We start from the raw sequence: 17090 nt of genomic DNA, 5'->3' as shown, positions 1-17090 counted from the left end.
AGGCAGCTCTCAACTCACCATCACTGGAACAAAATAAATAAACACCCATCAGGGCTGATTAAAGAGCAGATGTCCTGGTACTGGGCTGGAATTGTATAACAAGGCTATACACATACTATCTGATATTGAACAGAATGCTTCTGAGCAGGAAGAATGAAGTACTGATTTTCCTGAACCAACAGAAGAATTGCTGGCTCCAAGTCCTGAACAGCTTAACACAAATAATTGCCTAAAAGGTTCTGTGTAGTGAGTTCTTCTGCAGTTGTCACAGACAGCAAAATGCCATTGTGCCTTATTAATGAAGATCCTTTTCCAGCATTTCTGTAAAGATTTTTTTTCTGTCAAACAATTAGAAAACCTCAGTGAGTTTAGATGAGATGTTGGTAACACAGGTCTTGGAGCCACCACTTGTGTTTGGCATTTGTAAAAGTAAGACAACTTGTAAGCAAGATAGGGAGGGACAATTGTGAAAATAAGCAAACAGATGAGTTTTAACATTTCAACAAATGGGGTTTTTTCCTTTTTCATTAGCTAGCAATAACTTTCTTCCATATCATAAGTATATTTATAAACCAATCAATCTCTGTCTTGCATATTGCAGAAATTCTGGAAGAACACACTTGCCAAAGGCTCCATATATGATGTCTACATTTCTCTTGCTAAACTCATGCACATGCATAAGAAGGCTTTTGATTTTTGTAGATTGACAGATTAGTATACTGATGGTGGGCCTTTTATTATCCCATTTGGCCATGTTTCATACACATCCATGTAAGATAGCGCTGTGTCTCAAAGATCTGATCCTCAGGAAAAGGAAGAGCTAATATCTATTGACTCCACATCCATGACCACCAGAGGGATGAGGACTTAACACAGAAGATAAATTAATCAGTTGTAATTCCATCTAAATATAAGTAAAATATATACAGAGGTTTTGTTTCTTTCTTTTAGTTAGCAGATGTAGACTACAAGCAATCGATCCAATTACACTCTCAGAAAAATAAGTGCCAACTCCTATAAGTATTTGGTTAGTTTTAGATGGCCACTAAACTGTTGAAAGTACTATTCAGTGAGAATAGAGTAATTCCAAATAATCACTGAAGTAGTCAGCCTGCATTAAAATAAATGTGTTATCAATGTATAAATGCTGTCCTATTCAAACAGCCAAAAGCATAAGCAAAACATGCCATGGTTTCCATTAAGTCCTAAACAAACTTTATGTTAGCAAATCTGACTTGCCAGGACTTGAATCTGAATTCCAATATTAAATGATGCAGCAGCAGCAATTTCTATCAGTAGCGATTTTTCCAAGAAGCAAGTTGCTGAAACTATGAGGAAAGGCCATCTTAATGCACATACACCAATCCCTGAGCTGAGATCAGTTCAGCCAGAACTGAATATTGGATCTTAACTTCAAATATGGGCATAAGAACTGATAAGCTTACCTCTTGCCATTAATAATTCTCCTTCTATGTTTCTTATTTTTTAATGTGTTCCTATTTACTTTCCGACTTGGACATAGCCTGTCTCACTTTCTGCTCCCTTTCTCTAATTTACCCCATTTCCCTTTTGTCTGTTTTGTTTACCTTCCCTACTTCTCCTTCATTACCTTAGTCCTTCTCATTTCAAAAGTCAGTTCATTTTATACTTAGACCATTATGTAAACCAGACCACTAAGCAGGAGACCAGGCTAGAAATACAACATGGAAATCCCTGATAAGGCAGGCTAGAATGAATATTTGTATTACTTTTTTTTTCTTTTATTATAATAAGAAAAATATCCTATTGTGTTGCTGAGTAAAATGGACAATATTTTGCTAATATACTACACTGGTCACTAATCCGATGTGAAGGTCATATACCTGTCATCTATTAGCTTTTATTATTTCTTTCTGTAATAAATTGATAACCCACCTTCTGAACCAACCTTTTACATACTTATTCAGTTTATATTGTAATTGAGGACATTTTGAAAAAGTAAAAAAATTAAATAAAAGAAAGGGAAAAGAGAAAGATGAGTTAATGCCGATGACAGTATTGTTTTCCTCTGTCTATTCAGTCTGATTTATTGCAAAGTATTTGCCATTGAAAATGCTATTGTTTTTTCAGGTATTGAAATTTGCTGTATCATTTTTCAGAGGTTTTAAAATTGCATTTGCAAATTAAAAAGGAGAGGCAATAACAATGAATTTCAGCTGTACCACTGTCAAAGAGACACTGTATATTCCAGGACAGTAGGGAATAATAACACTCCTTTAATTTGGAAAGCTGTCTGAAATTAAACATATTAAAGACAGAATTTTAAGCTAGTTTTATCATGCTGAAGTTCACTGCTTTCCTTTATAATATCATCTTTATGGACATTTTCCACTACGAAAACAATTTCCATGCAAGAAAAACATTGAGTTTAATAAATGGTTAAGGAGCCTGACAGAACAATTACCTTTTGTAAAATTGTACTTTTTTCACTGTTGGTCTAATCCTGTTCAATGTTTGGTAATGAACGATGCTCATCTCATCTCAAAAAACATACACAGATTGCTTCCAAAGAATAAACATTTAGGTACAATCCTCATTACCATGCTCTGAAAAATTGCCTGCTGCTGTTGTAGCATTAAAAAAACATTTTTCAAAGTTTTAAGTTAGTCCTTTACTTCAAGAATTATTTCAGTCTAAATATTTCTTTTCAAGGCCTTGTTTTTACTTTAGTATTTCAAAGGAAGTGCTGAAGAAACCAGATCTTTGTGTGCTGAATTACTTTGAACCCACAAAAGGTCTGAGAGCACTGACATATGATGCTTAAGTAGTGTAATAAAACATTTATTGAATATTCAACATGGCATTTAGGATGACAAAGTTTAGAGAAAAAGGCATCCAACCATCTCAAAGCTGTGAAATCATGCAATACTCATTTTCAAGGCTACTATAATTAAAGCTGTAAAAAAGTAAAATAATGTGCAACTTGTGTTCAACAAAGATCCAGCTAGGCTAGGTCATCCATGCTGCTTTGGCTAAGTCACCCAAACAAGGAACAGACATTAGTTCTAATCCATTAAGAGTTCAGTAAAATACTGATGTCATATGTAAATGTGATAAATATAGTAAATAAAATGACATATGAAGAAGCGTTAATGATGGAGTCATTAATGTCCAGGAATTGAACTTTGATGATCCCTATGGGGCCCTTTCAACTCAGGATATTCTATGATTCTATGGTTAGGAAGATGGGAATTAATACTCTGACTGTGAGGTGAGCAAAGAATTGGCTGCTAGAGAAGTATCTAAAGTATTGAAAGTGAAAAAAAAAAAATAAAAAGGAGGTAACAAATGGTTGGCCTTGGATCAATTTTGTTGATTCTTTGTGTAAAAAAACGTGGATTAAAAACCAAAAAGTATCCTTTAGATGAAAAGCTAAAAGGGACTGTCAATACTGAGGAGGATTAGGGTATTTCACAGAAAGAACTGCATGGCCCTGAGACGAGTGAGCATAATTAAGTTAAATTAAATTTAAAATAAAAAGGGTAAGGTCATCAGGGACAATGAATAGGAATTTCTGTTATTTACTAGGAACTTGCCAGTTAAAGTGACTGGGAAAACAGAGACACAGGTGTACAAGCTGATCACAGGATGGCTGTAAGCTATTGAGGGGTGGCAGGCATGGAAAAACTCAATGCCATCCTACAATACATCAGTGAATGTGCTTCCAGCTTGAATAGAAAAGAGTAAATTCTACTATACTAAACTTCAATTAGACTTAATTTGTAATAGTGTGTACAGTTCTGGTCATTTATTTTCAAGGAAGATATGAAATGGAATGGGCATAGAGAAGGATCACTCATCATCCATTGAGTGGCACCAGCAGCTAATCAGACAAGAGAAGAATTCACCTTGCAACACAAAGGGATATGATGGGTGCCTGCATGTAAACCAGTGCACAAATATGGGAGATAAAGGAGCTATTTATACACAAGGAGAGTGTTTTATACAGTAATAAACTGAACTGCAGTGCAGTAAGAGACAAAAGAGAGGATATTCTGAAATCATCTTCCAAGTGAAGTGCCAGGGATAAAACATGTAGCTACTATCAATACACTATTTGAAACACTTATGAAAGTAAATATATGATACTGTGTACATAATGTCAGGAGCTTGAATTTGAAGAACAAGAAATCATTTCCAGTCATGTATTTCCAGGATTCCAAGATTTACTCCCTTCTAAGGATTCCAAACTCCCTATGAAGGCATGAGAATACCAAGAATAAGGTGTTGTACATGACTTTTTGACTTACAAATGTAAGAAGCAGAGAGACATTCAGTATGAATAGTACAGTCCACTTTCTAGATAATGTCTAAATTGTTCAAATTGTCTAAGCTGAACTGTCAGTAAGGATCATGGCCTCTGAAATTATATGGCAGCCTTCAAGAGGTTCCCTCCCCTGCAGGATCTTGCAGGATTATGGCAAGTACACTCATTCAGACCTCACTGCAATACAGTGGATTTCAGAAATTTTTGAATCCAGCTGTAGATATCTCTCTCTATAAATGTGTTTATTTAAAAATCAGAAAAATTAATTCAGTCAAAGTTTAAGTTCATAAAAGGAAGAGAGATCATAACAGTGTGCACTGCCTTAATTGTATTTTAACTCAAGCGAATTAAAACCAAGTATTCCAGCATGTCACTCATGGAGAAAATCTTATTCACAAGGCTGCTTTATTCATGATGGAGTCTTGAACATATTCAAATTCATCATAATTTTCTTAGTCTGAGGTTTTTCTTTTCATGGAATAAATTCATAATTAACATTTCAGCAGAGGGGCACCTGTTGACACACTAGAAAAGTATTGCTGCTAAGAAGGATTTAGGAATAAATGAAGATATTTTTATGTGGAAGTAGCTCTTTATTCCATCCAAAATTCTCTTCACTCTATCAGAAAGTTTCAGTGTATAAACACACGTAATCTCACAACATACACACATGTAAACCCATTTTAAAAAATTAAAAAGGAAAAATAGACTTTTGGCTATAAGAAGCACTTGTGAAGTAGCAAATAAGGGAAACAGGTAGAAAAAACTTTGGTAAATACAAGTTATCTCTAAAGATTGGAGCTGAAATCATGGGCAGAGGACATCAACCTGCCTCAGCACCTTACCTCCAGTAGTCTCCTTTTGTGTAAATTACTCCCTATTTTTATCATGTTAAAGTTCACTTGTTTTCTTTATAATATCACCTTCTGGATATTTTCCACTAAGAAAAAAAATTTTACACAAGAAAAATATTGAGTTTAAGAAATGGCTAGGGAGCCTGACAGAACAATTACCTTTGGTGAAATTATACTTTATTCACTATTGGTCCAAACAAAACCAGCTAACAGGATAACAGAATCATAGAATATCAGGTGGGAAAGGCGTCTCAAGGATCATCTAATCCATTCTTTCATGGCAGAAGCACAGTAAAAACAAGCTTCTTTGGTTTGAAAATTAGTTATTATTACATATCCATGTCATCTGTGTACATTCTTTAGATGGGAAATATGTTGGTTTCTCTCCTAGAGAAATTTTAGCCACAGATCATTCATAAATATTACAGTGCAAAACACTGTCTGGATACTAGCTTATCACTGTTGGAGGCTGAAAGATTATTATAATCTTCTACCAGACCATTGCCAGAAAGGTCAAGTAGTTAAACAGTTATCTCCCCTCGCTGTTAGAAAAGGCTGGACCACCACAGATAGTACAAACTATCAAAGGGAGGCTTCTATGCAGTCTTCCATGTAAAAATAAAGTGAGATTATAATGCTACATTGAAGACATTACAAATAAATCAATAGTGTCTCCCTCAGCACCCCACTCTCAGCTCTCATATTCAAACTTCAGACACAACTTTTCTGAAAATGTTAACACAGTTGTAGGAACCAGGGGGAAAAAAGGAAAGTAATAATTAAAAACAATGCCCCTCTCACCACACACACACAAAAAAAAAATCAAACAAAACAAACAAACAAATAAATACCCAATGAAACAAACAAACAAATAAATAAAAACCCAATGAAAAAAAACCAAACAAACAAACTTTAAATGCCCGATTACAAAGAGGAGAGGAAAGGATGCTGAGCAAAAGTTACATAGTTTCTGAAATAGGGATCCCCGCATAAGTGCCTGAAATGCTTCTAAAATGTATTCAGATCCTAATCAGAATTAAAACACTGCTCTCATATTACCTAGGCCCACTTAAACAGAGACCCACCTATAAAAACCTGCTATATTAATATACCTCTAGGTATAAAAGTAGCAATTTGGCAAACTTAAGAAGGCAAAAGATAGAACACCAGGCTCTAGGACTGCCAGATTTATGACAGTGTTATTACTACTGCTGGCAGATCACTTTTCTTTTTAAACTGCAGCATGTTCCAGGTGAAACTGAATCATTTCAACAGTAGACTCTGCCTGGGTGTTGCACAGGTATTAGCAAATGGCAGTAATTTATCAGGAAACATCCCGAGTCTCTGCTGAATCAGAGCTCTGTCTGTTATACTAGGGGACCTCCATATCCCTGTTGCTCACCTGCTGAATTGTAAGGTCTAGATCCTGGTCGTTTGGGGTCTGCAAAGAAGTCATTGACTTTCTTATGTCTATCTTTAGCAACTAGGTCAAACTGTAACTGGGATAATTACCTTATGAAGAACATTCTGTTGTTGCCCATTAGTAAAATTTTCTATGTTCATTAACAATCAGCCATTTTATGTTCAATTCGTTTTAGTCTGTTTTTTCTCTCAGTCAAAATTAGGGCTTATCCTAACAAAAAATATTAATTTATTCCCTGGGTATGAAAAGACATAAATGAATTTGTGCATTAGTGTATTTTTAGCTGAATTTAACTGCTTACATCATTCATTGTCATATTATTGCAGTGCCTCACAACACTCAGGCTCTTGCATTCTGTTTTCACAATTATGCAACTTCCTTCCTGAAATTCTGGGGGGGAAAAAATGCAAATACTTAAAAGAAAAAAAATAAAATGACCCAACAGTGGCCAACTCAGTGGTCTAACTCTCAATTCTGGTCTGCTGTGTGTGGCATATTCTCTGTAAGAAAATTTTGATGCATGATGAGATATCTTGCACATGTGTGATCCCATAAACAGCTGCAGAGACCAATGTCTTGCAATGGCAACTTTGCTTCTGTCTGAAATGTGGGTTCAGCAGCACTTCTGAACACCCAAATTTGGGCATGTACCCTCACAGCATCTCTACACAAGGCGCAAGTCACAGATGGGAAGCCTGAGTGTATTCAGTGGATGTCAACATCCATGTGCTTTGCTTGGGTGTTAATTTGAACGATCAGTGAGAATCTGCCTCTCAATCCAGAGTCAGCCCATGAATCTGTCTGTTTCCCTAACAGCTCTGCCTGGATTTCCCTTCTTTATGTCTGAGAGGCACTGACATAATTTAAGGCCGCAGTCTTGCACGTTTCCTGTTAGACAGGTGGTACTAATTAAATATCGGCCATCACAGCTATCCATTTAGCAACAAATATAATTATGCCCTATCTGGTGGTGCATGAAAGCAGGAGTCTCTTGAAACTCAGTTGAGGCAGGGATATTTTAAAGGAAATTGCAAATAACTTATCAGAGGCTCTTCCTCTCTAAAGCAGTCCTCAGTGAGATTCAAAAATTGAATAAATGAGATCTAGCTCATCAGGTGGGTTTTTGCAGGCTGTGATGTTGGTGCTTACAGTTCTAAAAAGGAAGTGATAAGCCTTCTGTATTGAATGTGAGTGCTCTACAGGCAGGAGGATAGACGACTGAAAAGAGAAATCCCCACAGTGAGGGATTTGTGAGATTTGGCAGGAAATCTGCATCACAATACTGTGCTATTTCCCACAGGGAAAGAGCCCAGAGAATTTCTCAAGAGGAAGGCACTATTCCACCATTGCTACTTTAAAAGTGACAGGCAGGAGACAAATCGGGGTATGGGCACAGACAGGTATCTTCTTTATTGTGTTTCTTGACACAGGAAAATCTGAAAGGTCTAAGACACTATTTTCAGCCCGGTTGCACTTAAGGTTTATATGCAGAATAAAACTGCAAGTTTGGAGTATCTTGGAAAAATCCACAGGGCAAACAGAAATCACTTATTTCCAGAGCTTTCTAGCAGCTTGCCAGACTTGCAAGCTTAGCAGAAGTCTGTAGAAGCAAAAAATAAAGCCATCACAAAAGACTGTATTTTGGGACTTACAAATGGAAGTAGAGATATTTTAACTATTCAATTAACTGGGGCTGTAGGATTTGCTTTGTGAGCATTTTATTTTTTAATCTACGCTGCCCTTCTCTAACCTCTGAATAACTTTTTACTCTCCTCCTTTTTATCTGTTGCTACCTTAAAAGATGAAGCCAAAGACTGTGTGAGTTGCAGGACCACCTCTGTTGCCTCTGAAAGCCATTACGTGTGGTGAAAGCAATAGAAATTCAGAAATAAATTGCAAAGTTGGTTCAGAGTACAGTGAAGCATTTAGCTGCAACTCAGTTGGGTGTAAAAAAAAAGAAGTCACACTCCAAAAGAGACAGAGAGCTTTCTCTGCTTGAAATTATTGAATAATTTATTTGAAACACAAATCAAACTATTAGAAGGAAGGTGATGGTTTTCAGACAGAGGTCATGTAGAAAAGTACAGGGCCAATAACTGCCTTTTTTTTCTTTCATTAGCTATCAAAATACTTAGTTCTTTTAAAAGAGAAGCCAGCCACAATCAGTCATTTTTATATCCCTTCCAGTGTAGATTATGTCTAATCAGTGTAACTGGATTTGAAAAACGCTATCACATAGAAGCTACAAGTCATGCAAAATATCTCTTAAATAATGAAGCCCAAATGAAGATGTATCACGTAAGTCCATTGAAAACTCCATTTCCTTCGAATGCTTTGTGAAAGGCAAGTTTTATAGCATGCATTTGGCTTCACTACAGAAACAGCTGCCTGACAGTGCTCAGAGCTGTGCAGCCACTGTGCATCAGGCAACACACAGCTATAAAGTAAATTATTAGCTTTCAAACACTCATCCCGTATCATTTTTAAAGGTAGTTTATGTAAGGACCCATTAATCCCCCACACAGGAGCTAAACATGTTGCACAGCAAAGCATTCATGAAGGAAAACAGTTCTTCCCATCCTCTCGGGCTGTTTCTCCTCCTCCTCCTCTCACGTTCATTGTATTCTTCACTACACCTCAACCAATGGGATTTTCTTCTCCAGCCTCAGCCTCCGCTTCCAGAGGAACCAAACCCTCATTTACCTTTCATATCTAAGTGCTTTCTTCATCACGATTTTTGATAGCAACCCAAAGAGCCACAGATTGCAGAATTAGCACGCCAGATTCCTTAGCGGTAGTCATAGAGAGGTTTAAAATCCTTAATCCGTTGCTTGCCTGCGGTAAGCCTTTGTAATTAGCCTTGGGAAGGATCCTTATCAGTCAGCAATCTGATTTAGCTCTCATTCCCAACTTGCTTGGGTGTTTTACACCTTGTGGGAAACAATCGGTTGAAGTTGTTAAGCTTCTTTTATGCGAGGCTAATACGCATTTGGATGTCTGTCGTTCTCTTTGAAAAATCTGCTGTGGATCAACATGATCCAGTTCTTGTGTAAAGCACCAAGGCCTCTCTGTCAGAGCAAGAATTATACTTCTTGAACCCTTTATTTTTCGTAGAGGAGAGACAAAATCCTGCACTTTCTTTCAGGTTTTGCTTGATGAAGAGTATAACTTTATCACTGGTTTGCAAAACAAAAAAATGCCCAAAATTTTTGAAATAAAAATATAACAGTCTGTAGGCATTATATATACTCAGAGATACATAAATTCTGCTTTACTCTCTACAGCCTGGCATTTGAGATTAACTCTTTGTAGTATCACAAGCCAGACTTTCATGTAGCCAGAAATTTTCAAAGCATTTTAAAGGATTAATTCATGCAAATTTCTGATAAAGATATGCTAATAATTCTCTGAAAATAACATATTAGCTTCAGTAAAACAAAAATTTAAGGCATCCTTAGAATCTTGTAACCAGTCTGAAACACAGTAAACAGTATCTGTTCATTAAACGAACATTATCAAACAGTAAATCTTCTATCCATGACCGACTTCTACATTTCATTGTAATTGTGCACATTGAAATGCAAGACTTCCATACAACTCATACCTATACTTTAGCAGAAATATACACATATTCCCTTCTGATCCAGAGATGGCAGGAAAATGCAGCGTGTGTCCCTTGCTCCCCTGAAATTCTGAGGAGAATTGCAACATTCTGTGATTTCCTACCCTGTTATATATGTTATAGAGTAATTCATGCTTAAGGGGAGAATGTATACTATAAAAATTGTAAAATCCAATGAGTCAGTGACCATGAGCAGCAGCCCAGGGACAGATAACTACTGTGGAATTTCGAAACTCCTGAAGGCAGCAGGAGAACAATGCTTTGTTTACCCATGGAAGGTCTGGCCAGGGCGATGGGGCCATCAGGAGACACCCAAGGGTGATCATCGCTTGATAGATGCCATCAATCAAGATAACGAAAGTCCCCAGAAAGATACATCTGAACACGGGACTTCTCCTGACAGGATCAGCGCCTGCCTCTACTCAGGAAACAGCAATTGTCCAGCCCTGCACAGGGAAAGAAACTCTCATGCGTATGCGGGGTTACTAAAGAAATGGGGGCACCTCTGCCTCAGGCATAAATAACTGTACAAAATAACCTCGCTGGAAATGGCATTAGTGAACAGAGAGAAGTCCGATGCAATAGAGGTGGGATCCAGGTTCACCCAGCGCCGATCCCGGGCTCGATGCTCTCTCCTTGGCTGTGGATTTTTGAGGACCGTATTTTGGTAGCGAAAATAAAATTTTTCTCATTTATTAATTCAGATTTCTGACTGATCATTTATAACACACCCTAAGTGCAAACAAGCAATAAGGCACAGGTCTGTGGTTTACAGGGGATCAGTCCTCAGCTTTCAGCAAAATGCTTCCAAGCACTGCCTCTCTACACAGGCACATTTCAGCCTTTGTCATGGAGACATTCAGGTCCCACAGTTGCCTTTTATATCTTAATTTGTACATTTGTATCTCGACTGATTCAGAGGACAGAGGATGACCAGGTGTGAACTGCCAGGGAGATTTCTCCCAATGAAACCTTACCAATAAAAGCTACTGAGAATGCATGACAGTTGAAACGTTTTCTTTCTGGTGTTTCAGAACATTCCTAGATGAGTTGCTGCTTTTGTAAAGGTGGCCAAATATATATGGTATTATAGTATACATAGGATTCCTAATAATACCTATCTTCTCTTCCTCTGCCTCTGTTCTGCTCCACCTAACCAGGATCTTTCAGTAGTTCCAGAAACCAAAGCTTACCTGCTGAGAAGATTCTTTTCTAAAATTTCCTTTGTGGACATCTACAGAAAACACAGTCACAAAGTTTTCAGCTGAAAGTGATGTAACTGTCTTTGAAGAGATCTGCATTTTGTTTCATGTTACTAGTTCTCAGAAAGCAATTTGATTTCCTTGCAGAAATAGCCATTTTAAAGATTTCTTGCTCTTTGATACTATTATGAACTTATTAATTAGCCTACTATTGAGTCAATTTTCTGCAGTTGTAAACTAGATCAAGACCTGTGGGATTAAACAACTAGATAAATATTGAGCCAGTGGGGCAGGATTTTAATGCCTGTACTTGGGCTTTCTTTTCCAAAAGAAACCTTCTGAGACTTCAGTAGTCTTTTTGTGGGTTAAGGTGCTACTCAATGATCAATACTGGACTCTCAGTTACCATCAGCTAATACTTTATGAGACTGGAATTATTCATGTGTATTCTAAATATTTCTAAATTTGTACATAGGTAGCTGTTGTTGACATGCTTAGGAATTTCCAGAGTGGATTGAAGCCAAATATCTAGGCCAATATTTACTCTTGACTCATGAGTAGCATGAGAAGTTTCAGAAATCTGAAAAATCCAGATGGACAGGCCCAGAAGAAATCTCAAGAGACCATTTCATTCACTCAAACCTTTCTGTTCAGAAAATGCAGATGAAAGAATCTGTCTTTCACAAGGTAAATCCAATTTTCATTGCTGGCAGAGATAAATTTAAAAACATTAAATGTGATATTTAATATTCCCCACAGATACTTGGGCACTTCTGTGCTCTGGACTCCTTGGTTCTCTAGCTTTGGCAAGACTTCCCTTGAAGACCTTCTCTTTATACTTCTTAAAATATCCATTGAATGCTTCTACTGGTCTTTATTATAATAGAGATAGCTGTGATAACTTTGTTCTTTGCCTGTTAAGCATGTTCATTAATCAACATTTCTTATTTAAAATAAGAAAATACTTTATCCTGAAACTTTTTGGTTATGGTCTCCTAGCAACAGAATATCCTCTTAAGAAGCCACTTGCCTTTCAAAGGGTCTGTGCCTAGAACATATTTGACAGCACTTTTCAAAAGAATTTAATCAACTGATTTCTTAACATGAGTTAAATATTATTTTTTTTTTCCTCAGAGATGGCAACAGCATCAAGTGCTATAATTTTAAGCCATCAGTAAAAAGAGATCACAAAAAGTGATCACAAAAAGATTCATTGTCCAGAAAAATGGAAACTAATTACTATTAATGCTTATTATGAGTGTTGCTGTCACACACCAAGATATCAATGGGCAAAGTTCTGTAAAACCAGAAAAAGAATGTGCTCCTTCACGCAGCTCTCAGATTTTCATGGTTTCTTTCAATGTTTCTGAAGCATAAGGAAAAGAAGATTCTGATTTCAATTAAGGAAATCTACTTGTTTATGAGGTCGCTGATCCTTACAAATAATTCTAGTGTATTTATTATTAAAAATTTAATTTATTGAACAGATACTCAAGATCATTTCAAATAGTCATGCTAAGTAAAAATGCCAGACTTGAAAAACTGAGACTACACTGTTCTGCAGGCACAGCCTTACTGTTCTTCCCTCCAACTCATTTCGATTGATATTTTCTGGGTTTAATTGAATGATTTGCAAAGTGACCATTGTCTATGATTCCCCATGATGGCAAGGTACAGACCCTACCATGGTAGGAAATCAGTTCTGTCCTCCTGGAAATCCCAACCTCTTATAGAGTATGCCAGGACAGCAACCCTGAGAAAAGGAAATCAGCTTCAAAAGAGCAGGTTTAGAAGTGTTGTTTGAAGGGATCCAGATCTCTGCGAGGTCCAAAGATCAGAAAAGGGAAACCACGACACGGCTGTGACAGGCTGTGATTGTAGATGCCATGGAGTAAATATTCCTGTAGGAGGGAAGGGAGACCATTGAATTGGTCTCCCAATTAATTATCATCAATTAATAATTAAAAATTAATTATTTTCTTTTTGATTATTTATTATCTCCCAATTAATTATAAAACAATTATTCATTTAAAAATTAATGATTTCCAATCATTAAGATTGGAAAAGACCTCCAGGACCATAGACCATAACACTAAAATATAACATCGGATAATATTGACAAAATTATTATGTGTAAATTCTGTCTGACCATAGTTTAGATTTCTACAAAAACAAAGTTGCAGAGTTATCCAAATGGAGGGTTAAAGAAAATGGAGCAATTTTTTTATTTCTATGATATGACTGCTGTCTTTCTATAGGGGAAAACTAAAATAAGTTAGAAAAATGAGACCCTGCAATTGTTTGTTTCTCACCACTGACTCTTCTGGATCACTGGGAGAGTAGCTATGTGGATGAATATCTATATGTGGATATGTAGACTTATATCTACATATATGATAGATATATCATATATCATGACATCTGAAACTGTGAGAGTTTAATCTCACTTTCTGTGTTTTATTTTGGTAAATGAGTTCAAAATTTAATCTCTTTGTAGACTTCATGCTTTCTCTTAATTTTTTTAAGACTTTTTGCCATGTACATGAAATTATATTTAAGTCCTTCAGATGCAAATCTTTCAATCATAAAATGGAAATGAAAGGACAACTGGGAACACCAAGTGTGGTATCTTGCTGTTCAAAGTAACAAAATGAGCAGGATTGAGCTTGAATACCATCAAAACTCTTAAACCATGCTTCATATGTGTCCTGTAATTTCCAACCCAAAGTTATCCATGACCCATTTATAAAAATTGGACATTATGCCAACAGTTCACTTTACCTTTGAAACCTTCATCATTCTTATATACAGAAAATGTATCAGCTGATTTAATGACAAAATCCTCTTGGAACAGCTGAGACTTGGTGTCACCCCAACACCTTTCTCCCTTTCCACACCTTTTGGTGCTGATGGCAGCCCAGAAGCTTTCTTACTCTTTGAAAAGTTATCCATTTGTTGTGAAATGCCTATCACAGACCCACTTACAGTGATACCAAGATTGAGTAGCAGCTAGACAGTACTTTATTTTTGCTATGGCTGAATGTAAAAACACCTCTGTGAAAGGCTTGAGGGGTCTGTACAATTTGTTAAGCTTAAAATAACATAATGATCTCTATACAAGTCCATTAAATATTCATATTCAGGAAAAACATTAACTGAGCCAGCAACATTAAATAACAATGTGCAGGTGACAAATTAACAATCAATATATCAAAGCATTTTTAAATCACTTTCACCACCTTTAGAAACACACTCTTATTCAAAAAATACATCCAATAAAATACACTGCAAATTAATTTTGTTTTAGTAGGCTTTCAAGAGATTCTACGCCATCAGAAAGTACACTAATTCATCTATATGACCCTACTACAATTATTTTTATTCACCCTGGTTTTTAATATATTGCTATGTTTTGTCTGACACAGGTTTAGTGGGTAATATTTTCACACCAGTGTTACATCACCTTGAAGGTCTGTTCTGTTGGCAGAATCCTTCAAACCTATACCTTAGTACCTGAAATGGAAATTAGGAATGATACCACGAAAACCAGGGAAGTTGAAGTTAGTTGGAAGGGTTTTGTCATGTGATTCTTCTTGAGCAGAAGGACTGAAGGCTGGAGGAGAAGCAGGAAGAGGGAGGGTGTTTGTTTCTTTTCCTGATGAATGGTTAGAGGCAAGTTTTTAAGACCAAGAAACTGATTTCTAGCCAGTTCTTTGTCTCCAGCTCTGCCTTAGAGTCCCTGGTGTAGGTGACCACCCCCAGAATTTATCATAAAAAGAAGTGCTGTCTTGTAGAACTGGACCAGCAGTGCTGGCCAACATGGAATTTTTCATCGTTCCTGCTGCCGGCTTTGTAAGATCCTTATTGCCCTGGATAAAAAAAGAGAGCAGACATGACATTCCTTTTGCCTCATGACAGTACGAAGCATTTGGTGGAAAGACTATGGGACATGATAAAAAAAGGCAGCATTGCATAGATTTCTCTGTAATATATTCTTGGAGATGAGAGAAGTGAATTCATTGTTCATATAAACTGCTAAGCAAAAGTCAGAGAAACTGGTTATTACTCATTCTTTCTGAACTGAGCAATGAAGGAACAGCACTTGTGACATCTCCTCCTCTCCATCTCACCTTTGCTTCCCATATCCACCCTGGATGGACCCTTTAGAGAATTGCCACCATCCTTCAGGTTTCTTACGTGTCTCAGGTCTCTTCACTGATGACAATTACAACCAATGACAAATTATTATCTGACACTCTTGTGCCAGAAAAGAGTCTTGGTTTACTGTCCCATTGAGTGGTCGCACAAAATTGAAGTATTTAATTGACATATAAAATGTATTTCATATGGAATTTTACACTCAATCCAAGATTTCCCATAATGTTACTTCTAATAAGCAGGTAAAGATTCATTGCAACACAGATCCAAGATAACCACTCTAAAAGCCAGGTACCATGGAAAAAATATCAAAAACTCTCACGTGTTCATTGATGGGAATATAGAAACATTTAACTGGGAAAAAAATCAGCTTGTTTGATTTTTTCGTTAGTATTTTTGGTTGCACAATTAAAGATTTTTCTTGCTTCAGCAGTTTTCCTTGCTGATTTGTGGGGGTTCACAGAGACTTTGCTGCCTCAGCAACACCTGGAACCAGAGGTAAAGCTGTTTTAAACTACTTGGCCTGTAGAAAAACAATTTGAGCATTGAAGCTGAAATTGCACTAAATTTTCTCAGCTGTCTGTAACCACACAGATTGGCTGTATATGGACTACACTGTAGGCAGAGAAGAAAAAATAATCACAGAGAGTGCTTTTTGTTATGTTTTTGACTAAAGAGTGCACAGGGTTGATTTTAAAACGCCGTAACAGGCTATACATTGTTAAATCTTAGGCTGAATGTTTTTGTTTTTATTTTTCTTTTCCCAGCTCTCACCATACTGATTAAGGCCAGTCTGATACCTTATATTCCCACTGATTAGTACCTCCTCTCATGATTGCTCCCATTTAAATTACAAGGATGCTCAAGGACACTCATATTCTCCAGAATGAGTAAAGAAGCTCAGTTTGTCTCTGAGGCACTCAGAAGCAAAATGCAGATGTCTTCCTGTGCAGCAGAATGGGAACGACCCATTCAGATCAGTTCAAACAACTACGTCACTCTTGATCTGGTCTCTGTAAAAGGGAGTCAAATCTGTCCTCCCGTGGGCACCCACATGAAATGTTTCATCTCTTCTGAGCAAGTTAAGGGTCAGTTCCTCGACTCAAGTGTGAGGATTCAAGTTTCCTCTAATCCATGAAACTATGGGCATGTCCTCCTTGTGGTGGTCACAGACCTGTACTTGCTCAGGACAGGAGGCTACAGGCCCTCTAACCCCAAGCCATAGTCCTCAAAATATTTTCCTTAGGTACAACAGGGTTTCACATCACTTATTTTATGTATGGATATCCCCTCTTTCCCCCCAAAACAGTCAACTGAAACTCAACATACGAGCACATACTTTGGCTGCCTATGCAACAAACCCACGTGAAAGAGGGCAAATCCCTCTCCCATGAGAAAAAACACTGACACTGGTCACTTAGATGCCTGAGACAGATATGGAGTGCCAACAAAGATGGTACAAATACCTACAAAAATTTTCCAAAACCCTGGGTTTTTTCCATATCCTTTTGGGAAATGTGGGATG

The sequence above is a fragment of the Melozone crissalis genome, unplaced genomic scaffold (assembly GCF_028551555.1).
Source record: "Melozone crissalis strain CALT ecotype California unplaced genomic scaffold, PUWL_Pcris_2 ptg000027l_1, whole genome shotgun sequence".
Classification (NCBI taxonomy): Eukaryota; Metazoa; Chordata; class Aves; order Passeriformes; family Passerellidae; genus Melozone; species Melozone crissalis.
Note: the sequence above shows the minus strand (reverse complement) of the source record.